Raw genomic sequence first — 27,033 nt, 5'->3', positions numbered from 1 at the left:
TGAATTTCTGATTTACATGTTAATTTATGATGCAAGTAAGGTGGTGCTTTATGTGAATTTATTTTGTATAGTAAACAACAGTATCGGATATATCGTCTTCGGAACATGGTTAGGATATTGTGTTCATTAAGTACCGGCAGAATATGCTGAGACTTCCTGTAATTGAGAGAGAAGCGTATAGAGTAATTCTGTATTTTCTGAATTGCCCTAGTATTTTGAGTGGAGAGAGAGCTACCATATATTGAATCGCAGTAATCAAACAGAGGCAAAATGAGGGTGTTAACAAGATATAGTCTTGTTTCTTGCGACAAATAGCCTTTTAATTTATAAAGCTGTCGTACGATGCGCTTACCTTTAATACACTGTTCAGATATGTGTTTATTCCAGCTAAGCCCTTGGTCTATTATTAAGCCTAGATCTTTTACAAAGGGAGAAAATGGAATATTGGAATTTACTACAGTTACTTTTAGGTCATCAGGGTTGATTTTGCTCAACTGAGATGTTGTTCCCAATACAGTGAAAATACATTTTAATGGATTAAGTAAAAGACCATTCTTAAGGCACCAGTTGCTAACAGCTAAAAGATCCGTATTAAGTAACTCTATTGTGTCCATAATATTTTTAGGCGTACTACTGATGAAGATCTGTGTATCATCCGCATAGAAGTGAACTGATGAATGTTTTATGACTGTAGAAAGATCTGCTGAAAAGAGTGAAAATAATAGGGGACCTAATATTGAACCTTGCGGAACTCCTGCCTTTATCAGGGATGGGGTAGATACCTGAATCTTTTCTCTACTGGGCTGCGGTGGCTCAGTGATAGCGCGCTCGCCTCTAGTGCGTAGGGCCCCAACTCATATCAAGTGAATTCTGTGGTAGACAAACACCGTATGCGAGGGTTACTCGAGGTTCTTCCGTTTCCTTTTACTTTCTTCAATCAACTATTCCATTCACTACCATCACCAGTCTCCCTTAGCCTCTGAACATACTCGTGGGATGATAAAATACAAAATTCATTTTTTTTTTTAACTTAGACACAATTCAGCCACAAAATAATATTAATGTATGGTTTAAGACAAACATTTTCAGCGTTCAATTTCGTGACTATGCAAACTAGGAGTAAATGTTAAAAACATATGTTCTGTAATGAGGAGGATTGGAAATGAAAGGGAAGATTGTGTTCTAAATACATAAATAAGAGAGAATTTACCACATATTTGTTAAACTTGTCGCATATGAAATACTCTGATATACTGTATATCGTATAGGAAATTAAACTGTGTATAGAAAACGGTGTTAGGGTCCCTAGTTCGATCCCAAGCTTTGTGACTGTGGTGGACAATATCACGCTGGCGGATTTTCTCCGAATCCTTCAGCTTTTCCCTATTTATTCTCATTCCATCGATTATTTCAAAATCATTCACTTCATTTCATTTTTGTAAAAAAAAAAAAAGAAAAGAAAAGAAAAGAAAAGAAAGAAAGAAAGAAGAAAAAGAAAGAAAGGAGAAGATTACTTCATATACAAATAGAATTAAAAAATACACATAATAATCTGATATAAATTTGTTAAATATGCTTATATTTGCTATTGATCGCACCTGAGGTTAACAATCTATTCCACATCATTTCTTTCAATACGCAAATTATCGCACAGCAAAAGTTAACTTAATATGACGTCCTTCAATACAGTAATACTGAAGATAATAATGCAAAGCCACTTCACTGATCAGTTAGAATGATAAAATTTATGTATTCAACACAGTGATAAGAGGAAATGCTATAAAACAGGAAATGTGATTTACGCATGACAGATATCATTATAAGCTGTTCCTGCTTTGCCATTGTTTACGTAACTAGACCATGTTCGCCATTACATAAATAACAATAATCATAATGATATTGGATTTCAAATCTTATTTCATCCGCAGACAAATAAGTGGTAACACGTATTTGTACTCCGTTAAGGACAAAGCACACACACACACATACATACATACATACAGGGTGGCCCATTTTAATCTTTCCACGGAAATATCTAAAAAGAAAACGGTTGAACATAAATGTACTGAACAAAACAACAAAAACTCAAATAGGAAATACCGTGGGGAAAATCGAATGGTGATATCACGATGTTCCCCAGGGCCGCTCTTCAAGGGGGCACGGGGCCAACTTTAAAATTTTAAATGGAAACATGGGGTGAGTGACACCTCGTTCGATAGATCTTTAAAAACTAAATGCGATGTGGCAAAAAAGTTTTAATATCGGTCACCGTATTCAAAATGGCCGCCAAGATATGTTAACGTCCAATACTACTAATATAAAAACGGTTGAACATAAATGAACCAAACAATAACTCAAATAGGAAAGCCATGGGGCAAATCGAATGATGCTGTCACGGTGCCCCCCAGGGCTGCCTTTCATGATGGCCCAGGCCCAACTTAGAAATTTTAAACGAAAATATGGATCAAGTGATACCTTGCTTGATAGATCTTCATACACTAAACAGCGTTGTGGGAAAAGATTGTTCATATGGGTCACCGTTTTCAAAATGGTTGCCAAGACACGGTGCCTGTATCAGATAAGCAGTTGCTACTCATGGGTAGACTATCCCCTTGCTTATCACTATATGTTCAAGTAGTGTACACTCGAATTCAAGTTCTTCTGTGACATCCAGAACGTCCAGCTTTCCAGTGTCTTCGTCACTTCCCTAAGCTTTATCTGTAAAATTAACTGGGAACTGGGAGGAAGAATAGTAACAACATCAGCGGTTACGATTTCTGCCAAATCAATCCCAGCTAACTCGTTTGCAATTTCTTCCACCGCGAGGCATCGTTGATGGCAGGGCCGGCCTTAAGCCGTTGGACCGATTGCTCGCAATCGGAAATGAAATGAAATCTGTGAGTTTTACGTCCCACGGTTATGCCGGTTAGGCTAAAGGAGACGGTGATGATGAGTAATGAATGAAATGGTGGAATGAAGAAAGTGGGAGGAAACGGGAGAACCCCGAGAAAACCCACGCACACGGTGTTTATCCACCACAAAGTTCACTTGGCGGGGGCAGCTCGCAATCGGGCTCCGCGCTAGTGCCGTTTACTCTATTCTCTAGTCTAATATACTCTCCGGTGCCGTTTTAACAGCATATCAGGCTTTAGAGCAAACAAGTGTGTTGTGATCCCTATGACTGAATTTTGCTCCTAATACATGTATTTAATATATGTCATTCTGTTCGCGGGACCCCCCGGTCAATGGCTATGATACCGTTAAGATGGCTCTGCTACTTTCAGTTATCAAGTATACACAACAACATATTGCAATACAAGTAGATTCATGGACTCCACAAGGGAGGGTATGGTGTCTCCCTAGCAAGTAAATGAATAGTTTGTATTAAGTTTCCGGGCACAAGCAAATATTTTCAGAATTTAATGCTGCAGTAATTTCTTTCTTTATTTATTATTTTATTGATTTTTTACGTTTACAAAAATATATATTATGCTCAGGGAGTATTCTGCACACCCTCAGCATCCCTAACGCTTCCCCAAATTTCCTTACACGCATCCCTGGGCGTAAAAATGTTGTTTTCTTTGAGTTCGTGTAAAAATGTATATCATTATTCTGGGTGCACACCTTCTTTTATTTTGAACACCCCACTAAACAATAGTTTCTGGCGTTCTTACTGATTATGTCATGTGATACTACCGTAAATACCGACATGGTATCAAATAAATCAGTCTCGGTGCGACTTCTTTGCGTATCCTTTCTCTTATTATAGGTATATTAAAAATACAAAACCAGAGGACAAACTTTGCCCTCTCCTGCGAAAAATCAAGTAAGGAAAACCGAATGGATACTAGTGTGTACTGAATAGGTGGCTACTTATGAAGGTTTGTCTTCTAACTCGAACAATCCAATGGAAAATATGTCATCCATCTTCCATCAGTTCCTTAAGGTTTGTGATCGTATCATCACCATTTCACTTTGTCTACAGTTGATAACGATTTCAAACTGATTATCCTTTCATAAGTAGCTACCTACGATGTTCTCACTAGCGTACATTAGGTTTTCCTGACTTGAATTCTTTTCAAAAAGATATAGTTGTTAAGAAATCTTTGAACCAGCGAATTCATATCAATATTGCAAAACTTTGTCTTATATAGGTTGTAGGTAGAGCATTTAATAAAAAGAGTGTCCGGAATCGATCTCCCACTACCAATTTTATTATAAAATTTCTCTATAAAAGTATTTTCACAAAATACTGTACAAATTAATCTATCTAGAATCAAAGGTTAGTTAAAGGTGGTCTTTGACCGTAAGGTCGCAGACAGGATCTCCAACAGAGTCCCGAAGCAGGCTAAGCCAGGAAGAAGGATAGGCGTAGTTCCGAAGCAGACTAGAGGCCCTGGGGTTAGGTTAATCTTAAAGTCCCGAAGCAGACTAGAGGAGGGTCACCAGAAAACTGGTATTGAATTCCCTTTGTCCATCCAATTTATAGGGTTCCTTGGGTGGCGGTGGCGCTGCTGCTCCGATGTCATCTTCTGCTCCGTGGGAGGGGCCAGAAGCCGTCGTCTGCATGTGACTATAGGTCCCTCTGGTGTAAAGTCTTCTTGCCGAACCACGTGGTGGTGTTTGTAAACACTGGCATGTGAAATGGTTTGTTTACAACATCACATAGGATATTACAATATGCATTTTATTATGTCTTACAACATAAACTTATGGAAACATAGACTACGCCCTTGTATTTCCTGTAAACTTCTAGCCTAATTTGAGATATTACATGACCCCCTTCCTATTTAAAAAAGTTGAGCGAGGTACAAGATGGCGGCCATAATAAGCATATACTCAAGTAGATGTCTACTTCCTCCCGGCTTTCAAACTTGAAACACATTCTTATGGCTTAATCTGATCAATCAGGTTTAAGCCACTGCGCCGTTTTATGGACAAATGTACTTTAAATTTTGCTTACGATTGTTTCTTGATATTCCACACTTCTCTTCCAAGTTTGGTCAAGAAACTAGATTTAAGCATCAATAGGTTTACTTATAAGAGAAGAAAACTATGAAATAATATACAGAACTTTCTTGAAAACTTGCGAGGTACAAGGGTGAAATACGTATTTTAAAATTCATTCGCTATCTGCATTTCCATTTGAGTTATTTCTTTGAAAAATTAGCCGTTATAAGCAATGAACAAGCTGAGCGTTTTCACCAGAACATTTTCAGATGGAAAAACGTTATAAAGGGAAATAGGACTCGTCCATGATGAGAGATTATGTACTGCTAGTTCCTCCTGAAAGAGGACTCCACAACGACGGGAAAATGTTTCAAAACTGCCTTTGCTGTTAATCATTTTTCTTAATCAAGCTTATAAGTAAACATGCAGGGTGTTCCGGGCATAAACTGGCGAACTTATCATATGTGTTCAGGATCTCGATACAAGAAAAATGTTTTTCTGTGTCTTTGGTGGAAATCACTTAGTTACGGTGTGAGAGCTAATTAAAAGTAATTACTGGAATTGGTCATTCCTCTTACCCTTTTATTATCCCTATCTCCGTAATTAAGCATTTTCGATCAAAGTTGCAGATTTTTCTTGTGTAGAGTTTCTGAACACATATACGAAGTTTGTCGTCCCGGAACACCCTGTATATGAATACGTAATAATACACATAATGTTTAATATCACATACATGTATTTCTTTCATTAAAACTTATCATAAACACCTTTTATTTTATATCTCAAATTACATTTACTCCTGTCAGCAGTTAATCATCATCATTATCATAGAAAATCAAATTGTGATACGAAAAAAAAACTGATTGCATTTTCGTTTACAGAACGTTTGATTTAGTAAGGATTGCATTCTTTTATCTCTACACATTTTTGAAATTTTGTATGTGTGTTATCAGTGCTCCAAAGCTTATTACTGAAACTATATAATCTGTGGCTACTATTACTGATTTTTTGAAAAGAAAAAAAATAGCTTAAAAAGTAGTAGGAAATGTCAATAAAACATCAGGTAAAAATTATCGTATATCATTGAGTGTGACTGAAACAATGAAAATGAATACATTTTCTCGATTATTTATTTATTTTCAAGTATGCCTTGAGTAACGGGCTACTTTTCGTAAGAAATTAAACGCAGGTGTTGTTTTATTCAGTCATATTTATACATAGTGCAAGTAGGAACTATTATTTTAACCTTAAATTGTTAAATAACTTTCGAAAGCCAATTCTTGTAAGCCCAAATTGACAAAGAAACTATGGTATTTATAATTATGGCGTGTGTACACCACAGGCAGTGATGAAAATTTTCGGATTCATAAAAACATACTCCACTTATTCCTACATCGTTGTTTAGCCGTGATGTGAGATGAAAAATTTTCTTCTATATTTTTCCGGAAAATTTCTGTTCTAAACAAATTGTTAAAACGTGAAAGATCGTTTAAAGAATCTGAAAATTTTCATGGCTCAGACAATTTTCAGTACTATGTAGGAACAACTGAAACAATTTTTCATGAATCGAAATATTTTCTGTCCTCTATGGAAAAACTGAAAAAACTTTTTATGAGTCGAAAAACTTTCATTATTTTGAAGCCAAAAGTGAAACAAATCTTTGTGAATCGGAAAGTTTTATTGCTCTGTAGAAACAAGTGAAAGAAATTTTCATGGATCGGAAAATTTTCATTGGGATGTAGAAACAAGTGGAAAAAAACTTTTCATAAGCCGGACAGTTTTGGATATTATATATAGTGATGTTAGGTGGAAAATTTTCCACTATATTTAACTGCACATTGAGATATAAAATTGAATTTCTGTAGAGGAAAATTATACAGCAACAAATTATAGTTTTCCAATTAGCTTTCGGGAACCGGAAAATTTTCTAATATTTCAAGTTGGAAAGTAAAAATTTAGACAGTGTTTCTCTCTCTCTCTCTCTCTCTCTCTCTCTGTGTGTGTGTGTGTGTGTGTGTGTGAAGTGCAGGGAACATACATCGAGTTCGTAAATAACAAATATCCCATTCCAATATTTAAAATTTAACAAGAAATCGAAAACAAACCTTTGTGAACTTATCAATTATTTGAAAAGCAGAAAATTCCACTATTTCTTCACATATAGGCCTGTCTATGTAATGAAATAACTACATAAAAGTTCCTTATAAAGATTATTTTTGTAGCAGAAAATAAGAAAAAATTCTTTGATTTTATTGTGTTTAACACTCGTAAATCATAATTTCAATATTGGAATTTTGTATAATCAACATCTTAGATCAGATATTTGTATTGTAAAACTACCATTATTATGTATACAAATGTATTAGAAAAAATGACGATTCATTCGATAGAACAAGTACATACATATATAAAAAAAGAAATGTATTTTTAAATGTACTTTTAGAATGCAACGCTAATAGTGCAGTTTTTTACGTTTCTTTTATTATTTTATTGGAAGAACAATTACACAAATCAGCTTCCTTATTAGTTATATTTCGCTTTCTCTTCTGAACAAATAAATGAATATATGAATAAATAAATGTCTATTTCCAGAAAATGGTGAGTATTTGTTTTCATGAGTTCCTTAAACTCGAATTTTGGATAGTCAAAAGTTTACAGTAGACACTTTATATTATCTCTACTTATTTATAAATGTTGCAGTATGTAAATCTAGAAAAGTAGTATAGTTATGAGAAAACTTCGTCTTACGTGTATTAAGCTGACGAAATATAATTTTGTGAGATGAAAGGTGGATTCTGAGGGAAGAACGCATTGAAGTTTGTGAAACATTTTTGAAGAAATTAAGAATCGTTGGATTTTCACTTCATGAGACTTTTTAAGGCAATATTTATTACCAATAAATTTTACGGCTAACCAATGATGTACGAATAAGTGAAGTATGGTTTTATGAATTGGAAAGCATTCATCACTTTTAATAAATTTAAATTTTAAATAATAAAATGGAATATTTGTACTCTACGAACTCGATGTATGTTCTCGGCACTTTATATATATATACATACAGAGAGAGAGAAAGAGAGACAGAGTTGAATTGAGTTGATTTTGAGTTTAACGTCCCTTTCAGCAGCGAGGCTATATGAGACAGGACCAACTGATTGACGTGGAATCCGAACTACATGAGCTCCCGCCGGAAATCGAAGCAGATCTCTCATACCAAAGGCACATACGCTAACCGCTTAGCAACGCAGAGGGAGAGAGAGAGAGAGAGAGAGAGAGAGAGAAACACTATGTAAATTTTTACTTCTCAACTTGAAATATTAGAAAACTTTCCGGTTCCCGAAAGTTAATTGGAAAATTATAATTTGTTGCTGACTAACTTTCCTCTACAGGAATTCAATTTTGTAGCTCAATGTGCAGTTAAATATAGTGGAAAATTTCCCACCTAACATCACTATATACAATATCCAAAATTGTCCGGCTTATGAAAAGTTTTTTTCCACTTGTTTCTAATCGTAATGAAAATTTTTCGATCCATGAAAATTCCTTTCACTTGTTTCTACAGAGCAATAAAACTTTCCGATTCACAAAAAGTTTATAAAACATAAAAGTTTATAAAAGTTCACAAAAACTTTCCGATTCATAATTACTTTTTGCTTCAAAATTATGAAAATTTTCCGACTCATAAATAGTTTTTCAATTTTTCCATAAAGGACAGAAAATATTTCGATTCATGAAAAATTGTTTCACTTGTTCCTACATAGTACTGAAAATTGTCTGAGCCATGAAAATTTTCAGATTCTTTAAACGATCTTTCACTTTTTAACATTTCTATATATGAATTCAATCAATTTTATGATTACTTAGGAATTGTTACTTGATTACTGATATATTTTTCTTTTTTAGAACGGAAAATTTTCCGGAAAAATGTAGCGGAAAATTTTCCACCTCACATCACTAACCACAGGTGCACACGCCAACTACTAGACCAGCAGGGAGAGCGCAATATATATTGGTTCTACAGACCTTGTAAAGCTGGGGCCCCGCAAAATGTTCCCCATCGGGCCCCGCACTACCTAAAGCCGGCCCTGGTTGATGGCGATATGCTAAGTAGTTTGTGGTCATAATTACTATGCATAGCGTAATGCCTACATCATTACTTTCTACAACAGGAGCACAAATATGTTATATATAAGGAAGAATATGAATTATGACTGTTACGAGATGTGAGACTAAAACAATTGTAATTAATATCGCATACAAATTCTACACTACATATAACCAGTAATTATATTTCTTCTTTTACCTGATAGGTATTTCAAATAAAAGAGATCCTATATAAGAATCTATATATTAAAATGTTAGGTTTATATGTTTGTGGTCAAGAAAAGTTCATATGTTTGTGGCCAATCCTTTCGACAATGAAAAAAATGAAATGAAATCTTTGAGTTTTACGTCCCACAGTTATGCCGATTAGGCTAAAGGAGACGGTGATGATGATTAATGAATAAAATGGTGGAATGATGAAAGTGGGAGAACCCCAAGAAAACCCACGCACGCGGTGTTTGTCCACCACAAAGTTCACTTGGCGGGGGCTGGGATCGAACCCGGGACCCCAAGCACCAGAGGTGAACGCTCTACCACTGAGCCACCGCGGCCCACCCTTTCGACAATGAGATCTCAAAAATCGCAAGTACTAAAAACGTGCCGATTTCGCTGATCGACTCCAAATTTTGGCTTGTGGACCCAGAATGAGGCGTACTCGGATGTGGAATTACAAGAAAAAATATTTGCACTTGATAATAGCACTTATCCAAGTTTGCCACAAACTCATCCCAAGATTCTATATATTAAAATACTACATTTATATGTTTGTCTATAGCAATTCACTCCCTTTGAGAGTCTTCCTGTCCTTTCCTTGCGTCCGTAATGGGACTTGCACAGATATAGTGAGAAGGAGATTGACGTTCATATTAGAACTGTGCGTTGTGTAAATAGCACATGTTCAGCTATTATATATTAAAAAATATAGGTTTACTTGAAAAGAGAAAGACAAACTTATCAGGATATTGCCTGAGAAGAAAGTGTATCATGAGGGAAAAGATACGGTGCAGAAGGTACGGTGGCAGGAAAAAGAGGTAAGGATTGAAGAGAAAGTTGATGGATGGTATTGAAACAGAAAATTTTTACACGAAGATAAGAAGCGGTACATGGAAGCTTCTCAATTTGCGGCTAGTGACCTCACAATAACGGCAGAATATCTACGCTGATGCTGATGTTAATGATATAAGAACTAAAGTAATAATCAACTAAATGGAAGCAGCGCTATCTATTGTTCTCAATACAAAACAGCAGTCAGACCCAGTAATTGTGAGATAAAATAACGCAATTTAAAATTTAATGGTGAATATGATTTTTCAGGAACCCACTGTCCGCATTTGAGAACATGAAATTGTTTTAAGTAATGGCAGGAATCAATGGAAAAAATAAAATACTCAGGTCTTCGGATAACTATTACACATCCTTTTGAATGTGTTCCATCAGAGTTTGATTGAATATATATTGTACTTATCTCTTTAGCTCTTTTCCTACCATTTTATTTTTTATACAAAACTTAAAACCGTAGTACATTATGTACAATCAAGTAAATTGTCCACAAAAGGACAATGGGATCAAACGTGTTAAATCTACCTGAAACTCAGACTATTTGTAATTGCTATTATTGTTTCATGGTGCTCTCGTTGAGAACCTAAATGAATTAGAGAAGCGATCTATTTTATTGATTTTAACTACGGCTTTATCAAGCTCTTCCAGATGGTCCAGTGGCTAGCGAATATGCCTTTGATGCAGGTGGTCCCGGCTTCGATTGTCGGAGAAAGAACACAAAAATGTTAATATCGCAATCATTCACTTTCATTAATCATCCATCTTCTTTAGCCTAAAGGACACAGTCATGGGAAGTTAGACTAAAAATTTCATTTTTAAAAAATGATAACCTTGTGGCTTGTGTGTCACTTGAAAATAAGTTTTCTTCTTATCAATTTTGCCGTTAGTTTCTTAATTAACTTTACAATGTTTGTAGACTAAACGTTGAAGAGGAAAACCACAATTAGATAACTAAAGTAGAGTGTATATGTACAGTCCGCAGCAAAAAACCTGCAACATGAATATGTAAGTTTATTGTGAAACGACGAAGTATTTTTGCTCCAAAATAAGTGTGATGGGAAGACGTCGAGGTTTTCCCTGGCGTAATTCGTGCCATTTAGACGTTATGTTGATTCCCTGGGTTGTTAGGAGTAGTTTCACAATAAACTTACATGCTCATGTTGCAGGTTTTTTTGCTGCGGACTGTATACTGAAAAGCAAACATGTTTCTTCAAACTAAAATATCTGTTATCATTAACACCAAAATACAGTATCCAATTTTAACAACATCCTAACTATGAAAGAAAACATAGACTGTCAGTCTGTCCACCACACTAATTCCTAAAAGTAAAGACGCTAATAGGAGTCGTAATCTCCCTAGTAACCAAATAAATGTTAGTTAACGGTTAATTTTTGGTAGAATCACAAATTTTCAACGGTTAATGATACGTTGAAGACAGGGGCGTCATTTAGGGGGGGCAGGGAGGGGCAATTGCCCCCTCCCCCTAGGTTTGAGATTTATATAGATTTTATCAATAGAATAGTAGTAAATGAGTGAAAAACGTGAAATTTTACTTTTATCAAGGGGTCTTGCCCCCCCCCCCAAGCAAAATCTGAAATTACGCTCCTGGTTGAAGATGTCCGCTTTGCCGCTGTAGTTTTCAACAAACCAAGGCTGGCTCTACCATATGTGCAACACGTGTATTTGCACGGGGCAGCAAGTTTCGAGGGCACGCAAAATCTGTCATTGCTGTATTATTTAAAATAAATATTTCTTGTTGGAAACAAACTTCAGGATGATGGTAAATTTAACTATCTTACTACTTAAAGTCAACTACTAAGCTGACCTTCTGTTTAAAATGATACATTCACAAATCATGTATAGATCGTATTAGTTTGTCACATGGACAGTGCTAACGCCAATGGTGAAACAAATCCCAGCATGAATTGCTTGATTATTGTGAAATACAAGAACACCTGTTACATTTAGTTAGTTATCACAGTTTTGATATGAAAACTAGTCTTGTCTTTATCACAAACAAGTTCCTTTATACTGAAGATGGAAACAAGTTTTTTAAAATATTTTTAAAAGATGTAGAAGGAAAATCAAAAAAAATAAAAATAAAAGAGCTAGTTGCACTGGAATTACAAAGTGATATATTGAGATTGAAGCTCAATATTGAATTCTATAAAAAGGATTGTCATCTTTCCTCTGCAGGTGTGTTTGCTTTATTTTTCACTAACATAATAGATTATTATTTAAAGGGAAAAACAGACACAACGAGATTGTATTTGTAATGTTTAGGCCTTTCTGAGTGCGAGTGTACTTACCCTCCCTTTCATGGTTTTTAAGAGTTGTTCTTTCTGGAGAAAAGGGGCGGGAAATGATACCATTGCACGAAGCGGCAAATTGCCTACGGCCAGCCCTGCAACCAACCAACTTTCCGCGGGAAAGCAACCACATTGACAATCACCAATTTCTGACTTAACTACCAAAAATAACCGTAGGTTATAAGGTGAATACTGGTTGATTGAATTCAATGAAATTAACAAGCATAAATTGTAGTTAACGTAAAAGTAAAAATCAATTGGTCGAAATCAATGGTTTTGACTGTCACAAAATGCTTGTGTCCTGATGTTTTATGCACGAAAAATCGACTGAATCACAAAGAATTGTTCGTGTCCGATCATTTTAGTTACTTGGGCTTCACTGCGTGCTTGCCTACACCAATAGAAGTCACTAGTGTCTAGGGAATTTCCGATTAAAATTATTATGACGATGTAATTGCAAATAACAAAAGTATTGTTTCAATTAAATTATTTCAAATTGAATACTGAACATGAACACGCTTTGCTATTTATTACTAGGACAAGGATTGAAACCATATTTAGATTTGAGCATTGCAATTTGTGTAACCGTATGTTTGGTTGCTGGTCATACTCAAACCAGAGCTCCTAATTAAGCACGATTTTTTATACAGCGGGACAAACTCGAGGACAACAACTTCGCTAATTTATTTCAAGCTTATTGATAAAGAACCTGGCAGGCTTTCACTTTCGACTATACGAAGAACTCAGAAGTCAAAAGTATTTAAACAGATAGTTTACGTTCTATGGTCCTTGTTATGAGGAGTATGATCCTTGTTACTGACTCATCAGTAGAAAAAAGGACTTTATTGATTGAATTTTAACATTACTTTAAAACGTTCGAGATTATTTGAGACGCGAGATTCAAAGTACACGCACTCCAAGCGCGAGGTTCTTCCCACCAAATGTGGAAGGAAAAGTAACAATAAGGACGAATAAAATATTCTCAATATTCATCATGTAATGCGTATATTACAATCTCTGGATAACTAATAACCATGAACAGGTGGTTGGACATCATCCATTCTATCTCTCTGTTCAACGCTAGTTGTTGAACTCCATTAGATATATAAAACTAACTCAATTATCCAGTTATTAAATTCGTGATATCAATTTTTAAATGCAGTTTTTACTTTTAAAGTCAACAAACTTGCCTGGAAAAGTCTTAGGTGAACGACAAGTGATGCTGGAGCGTACGATGTTTCTCTTTTTTCTTTTTAAATATATTTATATTTACTTGCATTGTGAGCAAGTGTGAAAAGAATTAGTCATTCCAAGATGCAACGAAAATTCAATTCACTGTAGGCACATAAATTTATATCAAGTACTTTGCACTTTAACAGTCTATCCAAAACGTGATGCAGTTTTCTATATCTTCCGTTAACTGAAGTATGTTAATTAAATGAATTACAAGGTTCGTGACACTGAGTGTATATACAAATCTTATATACAGTTCTGTATATCTATATACGTACTTTATTAATAGTACCTGAATACGTATGACGGTTATAAAATCCAAGAAAAAACAAATTTAACTCTCGTCTGTGAGCATGTGGTCGATATTTGTTTACTTGGGGGTTCAGGCACCCAAGTTCAGTCATTGCTTTATATTCAAAATGTTCGTGACAGAGAAGCAGGCTATTATAAAGCCGGAAAAATCTTCTTTATTAATATTTTGTGCTAATTGACAGAAGATGTTGCACTTAGTGAAGCATTTTCATTTTCCTTACTAGCTTTCAAGACATGAACGTAAAATTAATTTACTGCAACATGTTCAAATAATTTACGGAGAGCTTTCGACAACAAAAGAAAGAAACTTTGTGGAAAGCAAAATTATAATAAACTAAGGAATTAATAACTGTCAGATGTATAACGATGATGATAAATAAAGGTGAATGATTTTGAAAAGAATGGTAAAATAATAATGTAAGAGGAAACTGGAAGAAATTGGGAAAACCCACGGACACCATGTTATCCGCTACAAACTCACAGTCCTTGGGATGGAGGCAGAAAACCCCCGCACCAGATGTGAACGCTCTACCACTAAACCAGTGTGCCTCTCTTAGAAATTATCGAGCTGGACTGAAGGGAAAAATTGAAAATTAGAGTTAGGAATACTGGGATAAAAAAAACTGAGTAAAAATGGTTGCATTAATGACGGATGAAGGCCCATTTAAAACAATAAAAAGGTTCTGGAGTTGCATGAATAACCCGTTTAAAAGTAATCAAAATATAAAAAATGGTTAATAATAATAATAATAATAATAATAATTTCAAAATATTTTCCCTTACTTTAAACTACATTTTGAAGTTAATTTTGTAAGAAGAAAATCAATACTAAATTTATTTCCTATTCCTAAAACGTGTAAACTTTCCTATTTACAAAATGCAAAATAATATCCGAATTGTAATAAACAAGATTTATTGTTTGGTTTGTCTTAATGTTTACTCGAATAATCTTTTATAGAAGCCATAGCATCTGTTGAGTAACAGTAATGTTATCATTCTCCTTGTTAAGACAATCACTAATCTTAATCAGCTGCCAGTAGATTACAGAAAAATGCACTACGGCAAAGTATGTAGGACTATTGAATAACGTGCTACGTATTTTGGATACAACAGATGATAAAATTTACTAATTCTCCAGACGGAAATATAATTTTTATTGTATGAGTTCATTGTATCATATCATGTTATGGCTTTTGGGCGTGTCAGTTTGCAAGTAATAAGATTTATATATCCTGTTGTTAGTATATTGACGTGGTGCTAACGCTTTCTTTTATCATAAATTCATTCCAAAATATAATTAGATTCCAATACAGTAAGCATATCGATTACAAACAAAAATGATACGTTTTCCTTTCTTTCTTTTTCTTCTTTTTTAATTTTGGTTAATCTTTATCATAAGTACACATTGCATTTCGAACATAATTAATCACCTGCGTAGTCAATTACTTTCTTGGAAATTAACGTATTATTAAGGTTTAGTTCCATGTATATTTGTTTTAAATAATAAGAGAATCTTATCCTTGGGAATAGTGTTAAGTCTACTTACTAACAAGAAGAGATAAAACTTTTAGCCAAATTTTGTGAAATTATTACGTAAACTTCTGTGAATTCATGCTTTTACCGAACACGCTAAAGAATATTTCTAATACAACTATATTATTATTATTATTATTATTATTATTATTATTATTATTATTATTATTATTATTATTATTATTATTATTATTATTATTATTATTTTATTGTGAAGGTCTCTCACTCTCTCACTGCAAATTGAGACGTTTTCATGCAGTTCGGGCCTGTGTTAGTATCTTTCTAGAGTGTGTAAAGGAGCCAAATGATAATGCAAGTAAATGACAATGAAAAGAATAGATCGAGTGAGAAAATGGGGAAAACTCTGATAGTATCAAATTAATACTATTTTGTTCTCTATAAATTGCCATAAGCTATTATCAAAATCAACGTACCAGATAAGAATTCTAAACTGACCAGTGAGTTTCATTATGCAAATTCAACACTCAAACTTGAAGTAGTACATCTATAACGACCGACTGGTTGCAATAGATTAATAAGATCAAAGATAGAAGCTATTCCTGGAATCCATATCAAAAAGTCATTATTCGCTAGCCTTCACTCTTTTTAATCTATGGCAATGAAAATCGGTATATTTCAACCACTTCTGGTTTAAATAGAAGATTAAAGGAGGAGAAAGACAATATTCTTGGGATGCTGAATCGATTACAAAAAATGCTTCTTGGTATCTCTTACAGTTTTTGCACTATAAAAATCAGTATTGAAAATGAAATGAAATGCAATCTTTCAGTTTAACGTCCTACGATTATGTCGGCTAGGCTACGATGATTAAGACAAATGAATGAGGATGGAAGGTTTGGTAGAATGAGAATGTGGGAGGAAACGGGAATCCCCCAAAAAATCCAGTAAAAGTAAGCGCTCTATCATTGAACCACGAAATCCTACTTTTTACTATTTATGGTTCAGTTTAAAGAACAATTTTATCTTTAAAGAAAAAATAATAATATCAAGGTTACACAAATGATGAAAGGTTTACAATTTATCTAATGAATTAATCCACACAATTTTTAATCCAGTCAGGTCGAAAGGCCCAGGGACGATATCGAGATACGCTTTCATATTTGCTGCGGACGGATGGTCCATGGTTGCGAATTAGTAATTTTAAAAACAAAGTTAAAGAATATGTTGATGCAGCGCGGTTTGAAACGTATTGGCCAACCTAGAATTTGCCACCATTTATTTATTTGTCATCAACACAACAGGCATAAGCCCAGTTTTAGTGTTGGTGTTTGTACTACATAATAAATTTATAATAATTTTCTTAAACATAGAGTTCATATTACATATGTCAATTTCTTTGTGTTCGGTACATATTTTGTTATAAGAAGAGCATATTCTCTAGATTGGTGATTTCAATAATACATTGGTCCTTTTTTTTTTTTTTTAAATAGAACAGGCCATTGTTATCAATATGAGTTTTGAGCGTCGGGACATGAACTTTTAGTGTTGATATGAGATCTGTACAATTAAACTCGTTTTGTACTAATTTATCCAACACTTTTGATCTTGTACTCCCAATCGTATTTTTTTTCATAGAGGTTATGATGGCGATTGGATTTGTTGGCAAATGTTCGACAAAGCAGCCAATTACAACGTACAACCAACGTTGACAGTTGGCTAGTCTAGTGGTTTTCAATCCATGTGTTGCGACACACTCGTGTGTCACGCAGTCCCCTAAGGAGTGTTGCGAAATTTTAGAATTTAAAAATCATGAAGAATTGAATAATAATTAGTTAAAATCGAGACAGACTGTTCCAGTCAACACCTCCAGTAGCAGTAATAATGCTTAGTGCTACACAGAGTCATTATAAAAACTAATAGATTTCACTATTATAATAGATATTATTATTATTATTATTATTATTATTATTATTATTATTATTATTATTATTATTATTCATAATAATAAAAATATCAAACAAAAGTGTTGCGATGTCCTGTACGTTCAGTAAGTGTGTCGTGAATCAAAAAAGGTTGAGAACCACTAGGCTAGTCACTGTTTCCCACTGTTGGCCCTCTGTTTGTGACACTAGAAGCATATGATGTAGTCAGCACAACTCTCCACAGTTCAGTATAGTTTTGGCTTTTAAATTTCTTCAGTTATCCATTGAATCTCTCAACAACATTAGAACAAATACAGGGCGGGAAACATGCTATTCCCACCCTAGGCGTTCAGTTGCAACATAGACATCTTACTACCCCACTTAACTCAATATTTACTTTGAATTTATAACCGGCTTTCTATTCGTACATTAATACTTAGCAAGTGTTAATTCAAATAACTGTTTTTTTTTTTCTGACACACTATATCAACTAATACAACTACCACTTTCATTGATTTAATTTACATGTACTGGAAATTAAACAAAGGATTACAATATCACCCAAAATAAATGTAAGTCATTTGGTTATGAGAGGATCTAGAGATATTATCGATCCCATTCGCAAAATGACGGAAACTAAAAATTTCATATAGGATAAATTCTATAATTTCGTTCAAATAATATAATTTCGTTATTTTGCATGTCACTTACTGCAACTGAGAAGCTACCATGCTCCACGGTCTTCCGCTAACCTCTTCGTTTTCAAGAACAATTTCTCTGTTTCGATATCGTCCATTAATTGTACGAGCCTTCCCTCTATTCCATTCAAACCTTCCCTCTGTTTCCTGTCACCATATCCTCTAAACTAAAACGTCCCTGATGATACCTTAGCCAATGTCATAACCAGTTTCTCTTTATCCTCTTAATAATGTCTAAATTTGTTCTTCTCTCCCCCAATATTTCTAAGATCCTCTCATTCATTTTCCGCTCTACTCAGTTAACTTTCTTTCCATTCTTCTCCACGTCCACATTTCAAAAACTTCCAGTCATTTTCCATCACTTTTGCGTAATGTTCATGTTTCTGCCCCATACAGCACGATACTCCAGACGAAGCATTTTATGAGTCTTTTTCTCAACTCTTTATTCAAGGTCCTACAAAATAGTATTTTCTTCCTCCTGAACGCTTCTTTCGCCATTCTTATCCTTTCTTTATTTCACATCCACACTTCAAGTTAATTAAAAATTGAAAGTTTAAGAGTTAATTATAATTCTGTGTAAATTATATCTCATTCATAATATGTCCTTTTGCTAGTGTCATAATAGAAAGATTGATTAACCTAGCTATACTTCAGAATCTGTTTCATCTTAATAGATGGAATTTAGTTCTATAACAGTAATTAATAAATCTCAAAAATTACTCATGAGAATTTACATTCCCCAATATAATTTTATTTAGGTCAATAGGATCTATTGATTTGTATGTCTCATCTTTTGATTTTTTTTTTAAAAAAAAACTAATAATATTGTATATTTTTCTGTTAGAAGCAAACAACGGGAAAAAAGTGTTGAAGCGAAAGTAACTACTTCTCCATATAGTAATACTATGAAAAGGATATACTGATAAAATCTTGAGTCATTGGTGATGCTTTTCTCAGTTGTCTAAGTGAATATCCTCCTCTTGTGTAAGAAAAGAAAAGCTTAAAATGTATTTAGAAAAGAAATAATTTTGTGTTGCCTGATTATATCAATGTTTACGCATTCTTTCTTTTACGTCAGAAGTGTGTGAATCATAGCCGGTTGATGGTGGATCATGATTGTTTTATGTATAATACTTGGACCATTCTTAAAATAAAACCTTGACTTTACCTTTCTTGAAGTATGTTCGGTATTCTAAAGTTGCAGTTTGGTTCATTATATTGCTACCTATTGAAATTCTAATTTATGTTTCTATAGCATTTTCATTCAGTTCCATCCAAATAGTTCTGTCCTTATTTCCTAATTTATATGTAATAGTTTTGCAGATCACAATAAAATAATTGAATTCCAGCAGATAATATATCGCCAATTAACTACTGTAAAGTCATTTGCTTTGTAAAATAAAACGAGTCTTACATTTAACCATTCCGCATGCTCAGCGGGCTCTGCCGTTAACTAATGTTCAATAAAGCGAGTAATTGCCATAGCCTTCCCTTTGCTTTACAATTTTTATAACAAATTTTGTAGTTTCCAGACATGTCTCTATAATAAAAACAACTTAAGCTGGTCTTTTGTACGAATTTTGGAAAAACACCTCCCTCTAATGAAAAAAAAAAAAAACTGTTCGTCCATTACTATAATGTCTAATCTTTGCGTAAAATAAAATGAAACTTAAATTTACCGTTCCAATACAACTAGTCTATCTCAGTCTTTCGATTTGCAAAATCAAATCAAATCTTAAATTAAATTTAACTTCCAAACTAACTATCGAAGTCTTTCCATTTGTAAAATAAAATGAAATCCTAAACTTCCTTCCTTCATTATACCCTACAAACTCAAGACGAAGAATGATATATACACGTAAATACAAAATAAATAAATAATACATTAAAAAACAGAATGAAAATAGTGGAACAATAAAGTGCAGAGAAACCAAAAAAAACCAAGAAAACAGACACAATGTCGTTCATCAAAAAGAAATGAACTCCACAAAGGAAATAATCTCTTTTCCCAAATACCTCACGTCTCTCAACTGTTCCAGGACATTTAGGTTTGCAGTAGAAACTTTACGAATAATAGAAATATCATCTACTCTTAAAAAAATAGTGAACTTTTTGTGCACGATATGACGTTAGTGCCCCAAATCTCAGGGTGTATTAGTTGTAGTGAGTCAAGTCTAACGTCATTTGACAGCTGATAGTTCAAGCTTGTATATGTGCTAAAAGTGTTAGAATGCTTGCAATCAGACGTAATGTATTGAGCAGTAAAAAATGAGTGAGCTTTTCTGAAAATCTCCGCTACAGTTTACAATTTTATACCGACAAAGGTACAAATTTGGGAAGGTCCGTGAAGAAATGTATACTGTTTATGAGCAAGATACGTTATCAAGAACAACAGCTAAAAGATGGTCCAGTCGCTTTCCGTTTGGAAGTTTCTATATCTAAGATGTAACTCGCAGTGGGCGACAAATTTCAGCATAAGTGGATAATAATATGGCAAGACAGGCATGTAAACAATCATGACCTCATCAATGATCTAAACAGTCATCATCAAATGGTGTTAAATCATTTGAAAAAAAACTTGCTACAAAAAGAAGCCCGACGTTTGAGTACCCCATGATCTCACTCAAAAAACATTTAGTCGATCGAATTTCCATCTACTGAAGCTTAACGAACTCGAACCATATCTGAAGCGGTGGATCACGAGTAATGAAGTTACTAGTTTATCAACGTGTGAAAAGGATCGTGATCGAAGCAAGGAGAACATACATAGTTTGTAGTGAAGTCCACACTGACGCCCAGAAAGATTATGGTGTACGTTTGGTGGGATTTGAAGGACATTGTGCATCAGGAGCTCCTGTCATCAGGTACAATGATAGACTCGGACGTGTACTGTCAGTTTATCGTCACTGTCAGTCAGTGAGAGAAATGAAGTCTTAGGAAGATGGAAAGAATATTTTGAGAAGTTATATGAAAGTAGGGATAGAGGTAGCCTAGATGTTGAAGTAGAAAATGAAGTAGGAGAGGATGATAAAGAGTTTAGTATCTTAGGGATGAGTTTGAAAAGGCTATATCCGAGATTAGGAATAGAAAGACAACAGGGATAGATAATATACCAATCGAATTCATTAAGAATATAGGAGACAAGGGCATTGTTCCGACTCTGCAATGAAATATGAAACAGGAGAATGACCAAATGACTTGCTGAAGACCATCATGATACCGATGGCTAAGAAATCGAACTCAGAAAGATGTGAGGATTATAGAACTTTTATTAGTCTCATATCTCATATACAAAAAAAAAAAAAAAAAAAAAAATGCTTCGAATTCTGGATAGAAAGTTGTATGGAAAAACAAATGAAAAAGTTCTTTTAGGAACAAACAGTTTGGGTTTACGGGAGGTAAAGACACAAAAGATGCAATTGGATTATTAAGTTTAATCGGTGAAAGGTTTATAGAGAAAGGGAAATAAGTGTATGTTGAATTTATTAATCTAGAGAAGGCTTTTCACGCTGTGAACTGTAAATTGTTGTTGGGAATTCTAAAGAAGGTTGGGTTATAATGTGGAAGATTGAAGATTCATAAGAAATTTATATATGAACCAACAACTACGCGTTAGAATAGAGAAGGAAATGACAGAGATATTGCAATTGGCAAGGGAGTTCGACAGGGATGCTGTCTCTCGCCAACAATATTTAATACTTATCTAGAAGAGATACGTAGTGCAAAAGAGTCTACATAATGAAGATAGCATTCCGGTAGGAGATAGAATGATTAAGTGTACACGGTTTGCAAATGATATGGCGCTTGTTGCGGGATCTGAAAAGAAAATAAATAATATGTTAGAAAAAATAAGAAAGGGCTGTGAAGAATATGGGATGAAAATAAATGTTAGAAAGATAAAAGCCATGGTGATTGGATCCAAGCAATTGGTGTCAAATATAGAAGTAGGAAGGGAGAAAATAGAACAGATGACAAGTTTCCGATACCTGGGTAGTATTATTAGTGATAATATGGAACGCGAACGCGAAATAAAAGCAAGGATAAGAATGACGAAAGAAGCCTTTAAGAGGAAGAAAAGACTGTTTTGTGGGACCTTGAACAAAGAGTTGAGAAAAAGACTCATAAAATGCGACATTGAGGAGTCGTGTGAAGTATTTTACTGTAGGGCAGAAACATGACCATTGCGGAAAAGCGAATAAACAGATTAGAATCTTTCGAAATTGGTGAGAAGAAGAATGGAGAAAATTAGCTAGGTCGAGCGGAAAACTAATGAGAGGGTATTAGAAATGCTAGGTAGAAAGAACAATTTTAGATGATATTGTAAAGAGAAAGAGAAATTGGTTGGAACATTAGTAAAGAAGGAATTGTATAATAAGGACCCAGTTAGGGGATATGGCGACATGAAAGAGAGGGAGATGCAAAGGAGACTACAATGGAAGGACGATATTAAAACAGCAAAATTTCCGGCAAGTGACCTGCCAATAATGACAGAATACCTATGATGAGCATGATTTGCCATTGCTCAGTCTCTAGCTTCACCCAATGTAGCAGAGAGAAATTTTGAACCCTGATTTTAGCAAGTTATTGATATATTTGGTTGGATTTAGTAACATAAATTTGATGTAACTTTACGCCAAATGACAAATAATGAAATAAATAATCTATCTAAAAAAAATAGGGATGGGCACGAGTCGAGCTAAAACTCGACTCGAATTCTACTCGAGTTTCGAGTCGGGTCAAAGGCAATTTTCTAGAGTCGAGTTCCCAGCCGAGTTACTGTTTCGAGGTCGAGTTTCGAGTTGAGTCGAGTTTCATAAATGGCTCGCTCGTTCAGGTCGTTTTAACTCGTTTTGAAATCATGACCTGATTAGATTGGAAAGCGAAAGAAATGAGAAATGTGGAATATTTTTAGTGTTGCTCATAACAGGAGACACTACTCGTATCTAGTGTCATTTCGATGACGAGATGACAATAGACTTTCATAACGAGACAGCCTCAAATGTACTGAGCACCAACTGTGTAGTTCTTATCATCAAGGTATATATGGTAGTTCTTATCATTAAGACTGAGACCTGCAGGGTCGAATTTTTTAGCCCAAGCAGAAGCCCAATCCAGCAGTGATGTCAATCGGCTCGTCTCATTCAACTAAGCTAACAGCTCGAGCTGGCTCGCTTGGTATGGGCTACCGACTCGGCTCAAGTTAGCACGGTTGGGTGAACTGTTGGCTCGGGTTACTTCTCAGTTCGGCTCAATAGTGGAACTGTGAGCCGAGCCGCTCGAACCGTTCACAACCCTAAACCCGGACCAAACAGTTTTGAACATGTTCGGCAGGCGTCCTATAATTTTTAAGAATTTTTGGCTTGAGCCCGAATATTTGCTCCTCCGGAACTCAAACCCAGAACCTTGTGAACAGTCTCTTTGCCTCCTGAAGACTTCTCGACTACCGTGATTGGTAGTCAACTAGTTTTTAGTATTTAGATAGAAACCACCTATCTTTCATGGTTATAGACGGTGTTATAATAATAATAATAATAATAATAATAATAATAATAATAATAATAATAATAATAATAATAATAATAATAATAATAATAAAGTTGTAGTAATAATGGTAGTAGTAGTAGTATAATTGATAATTATATTGTCTATGTAGGATCTTGAAGAGGGTATTTGAAACTACACACAGGATTTAGCTCGATTTAGTTCGTTTTGGCTCGACTCGACTCGAAACTCGACCTGAATTCGAGTCGAGTTGGATGAAATTTTTCGAACCGAGTTCTCGAGTCGAGCTCAAAGATGCCTATTTCGAGTCGAGTCGAGTTTCAAAGAAAACTTGCTCGAACTCGCTCATGCCCATACCTAATATATATATATATATAGAGAGAGAGAGAGAACTGGCAGCAGGATCTTAAAAGCCTTAGTGGGTGGTAGTCGGAACTGTCCGAACAATCATATCCTCTTACTAGTGACATTGTAACTTAACTTATGTTCAACGACGTTGCCATAGCTTTGGTCCCCATTATACTGTGATTAATGGCTTACACATTGGGTTCTTTCTTTCTATATAGAGAAGGGGGAAATAAACAAACACTGACCAATTTGCCTGCATATATAGATCATTCCGTCTCAATGGAAAAAGAAATATTCTGTTGAAAGCAAGTTGAAAGTGTCAAATAACAGCAACATCAAGCACTCGGAGTTTCCAGACTACTTTTTTCTTCGCCAAAACATTTGAGACATTCCATTCCATATTCATATGACTGAGAAGATCAGCTTTTGCTCACCCCCTATTTTTGACGAGAGCTGCCGTCCAGTTCGAATTTTGTTCCTCTACAAAGGAAGAAGAAAGATTTTTCCACTCAAAGTGTCAAATAACAAAACAACACAAACCATTCGGAGTTTCCACGCTACTTTTTTTTCTTTTTCGCCAAAACCTTTCTCGAGTGACAGAGAGGAATACGCACTCACCCCTCTGGTTGAAAATTGTCAGCTAGCTTGAATTTCTTGGCAACACCGGATTTCGGAGAACCTTAATTTTCATTCTGGCAAAGTTTCCACAAAACAAACTATAGAAACGAAACAAATAATCGTTTTGAATTTAAATTACAATCATATAATATCATAACATTTTCGGAATAAAAATCAAGAAGATACTTTCCAATTTTTCTCTCTTGTATTGCATCTCTAAAATACAATTTAAAAGATTTTCGTGAGGTTTTAGGTAAATTTAAGCTCGGGCTCTCTGACATCATATAATGTAGAACAGAACGCCTTCAAGTATGGCTCAAACAATTACCAATTACCAAAACTATATTCCTTGCTTTGTTTATTATTATTCCAGATAAACAGTAAGTTATGTTGGAGTTTAGTGCTCCTTTTGAACAACAGCAAGGCTACATGTGACATAGACATAAAGCTTAACTTTATTACCGAAAACTGAACCTTTGAACCTCTGCAATGAAGGCAGTAACATTTACTATTTCTCCACGAGGGAGCTCTTGTTCCAAATTAATTTACTTTGTAATAAATGCATCTAGAGTTAGTATGTTGTAAAATACTACTATTAAAATATTTTTTTTTATCAGGATGAAGACTAGCGTAACCGCTCCTTATTTCTAATTAAAAAAAAAAAAATAAAAATAAAAACGCCCTAAATCAAACATATATTGCGAAGTAAAACTGGGGGATCACATTTTAGTTCTCGATATTTGATGTCATATTCTGATTTTGCGATATGATGTCAAGACATAAATTATAAGTTTTACAATCAAGTATCCTCTGCATTTTTCACAGACTCACTGCCAAAAAGCTCATAACGCATATTTTATGTTGCGTTGCAGTCTCTGAATTTTACATAAGACATACAGGATGAGGGGTCTTATTCTGTACCAGCCTTCTTAAAAATTGCGGAGCGTAGTTCAACGCAAAATGTGAAAAATTAATTATGACTGATATACTGTACCTATTATCGCAAACTAAAGCTCAGAGTTTTCATACAGAATGGGGCCTAAGGACTCATTCGAATACCTTTGTACCAGAGATGTCCGAACTTGCTCGGCTCGAGCTCTATAAGTTGTTAGCGAGCTAAATTGCGAGTCCATTCGAACTCGATTCCCAGTATGAGTAGTGAGTGCAATTATAGGCGAATGGAAACTCCAATAAAGTATAGCGAACTTGAGAGCCATTAATGCGCGCGAGCATAATGAAATTAATGAGTGTGAAATCTAGCTAGTGTGAGCCTTATAGGCGATAGCGAGCCTGAGCAATGGTATCCTGATTGAAATTGAGCCTCGTTTAGCCTAAACCCATGCGGCTCTAGTGAGTTCTGTCCATCTCTAAATCTGCACTAACAAAATATTGGAAAAAAAAGAAAAAAAAAAGAAAAAGAAAAAGAAAGAAATTAATTCAGCTTTGTAGTTATATAGATCAACAACATTTTAAATTTAGGCCTGTAGAGTATAAAGATCAGAAAGTTCATTGTTTTCTGCAGGCGGTACTTGCCGATCAATTTGACCGTAGCGTTAAGTCAACTGTTACGTGCGATATGATGTAATGAAAGTAGACAAATAAAAATCAACTTACCTGTCTTTGGTGAATGGTTAGATTAGTCGGCACTTCGTAAAGGTGCAGCAAAAAGCAGCTACAATATACTATGTTGCTATCACAATGACGGGTCCATACATAGTACGATGATGATCATCTCACGTTCCGATGCGAAGGATGCTTTGCACGTAAATAACAGCTCGTTTCATTGTTGTCATGGCCTTTTTCATTTCCGCTGACCGACCTTATGCCATTCAAACACAACTGAAACACTCTCCTCTCTTATTTTTCCCAGACATACACTTTCACTGAAAAAACGCTCTCCCCTCTTTTCTCCCCTCTCCTCCTTTCTTTACTCTGTCAAAGAACCGCTGGTTACACGACAGTTTATATTACGGAGAGAAGTGGAGGGGAAGGGAGAACGAATCGTGATTGCTTACTAGCCAAGTAGACTGCAACGTTCGAAAGAAAGAAAAAAATGTTTAATACGTTCTGAATTGTGGGAAACAGGTTTGTTCAAAAAAGTAATTAGGCCAGTTTCTTAATAGGTTATGGAAAACAAATTACAATTTGTATAACAAAAGAAAACATTAAAGAAAGAGAAAAAATAGATTAAGAACATGATGGCAATTGAATTATGAAACCGTCAAAGTGACTTATGAGAAATAAAGTTTTACGTATATTGAGAAGTCTACATTGTTTATTTGCCTCGGAATAGGACAATTCCAAAAATGTAATTTACTTGTCAGCAGTGACGACGCTGGAAGGAGGCAAGGGGGCCTGATACTCCCTGTGGCATCAAGGTCCGCGGTGGCTCACTGGTGGAGCGTTCACCTCTGGTGCATAAGGTCCTTTGTTCGATCCCAGCTAGCGCCAAGTGAACTTTATGGTGGGCAAATATTGTGTAA

The 27,033-nt window shown here is 34.8% G+C and overlaps 1 protein-coding gene across 1 annotated transcript in view; it reads right to left on the bottom strand.

The window, feature by feature from the left end:
* Positions 1 to 26,415, bottom strand: part of LOC145677824 (lysosomal acid glucosylceramidase-like) — a 111,904-nt gene extending 85,489 nt beyond the window's left edge. The window contains exon 1 of the mRNA XM_081748149.1: positions 26,165 to 26,415. The gene's annotated coding sequence lies outside the window, so the exon portion shown is untranslated. The remainder of the gene's footprint in view (positions 1 to 26,164) is intronic.
* Positions 26,416 to 27,033: the final 618 nt, after the last annotated feature.

This window comes from Thermobia domestica, chromosome 2 (genome assembly GCF_964235325.1).
Source record: "Thermobia domestica chromosome 2, izTheDome1.hap1.1, whole genome shotgun sequence".
NCBI classification, from domain to species: domain Eukaryota; kingdom Metazoa; phylum Arthropoda; class Insecta; order Zygentoma; family Lepismatidae; genus Thermobia; species Thermobia domestica.
The sequence above is the reverse complement of the archived record's forward strand: the minus strand, read 5'-3'. Positions and strand labels throughout refer to the sequence as shown.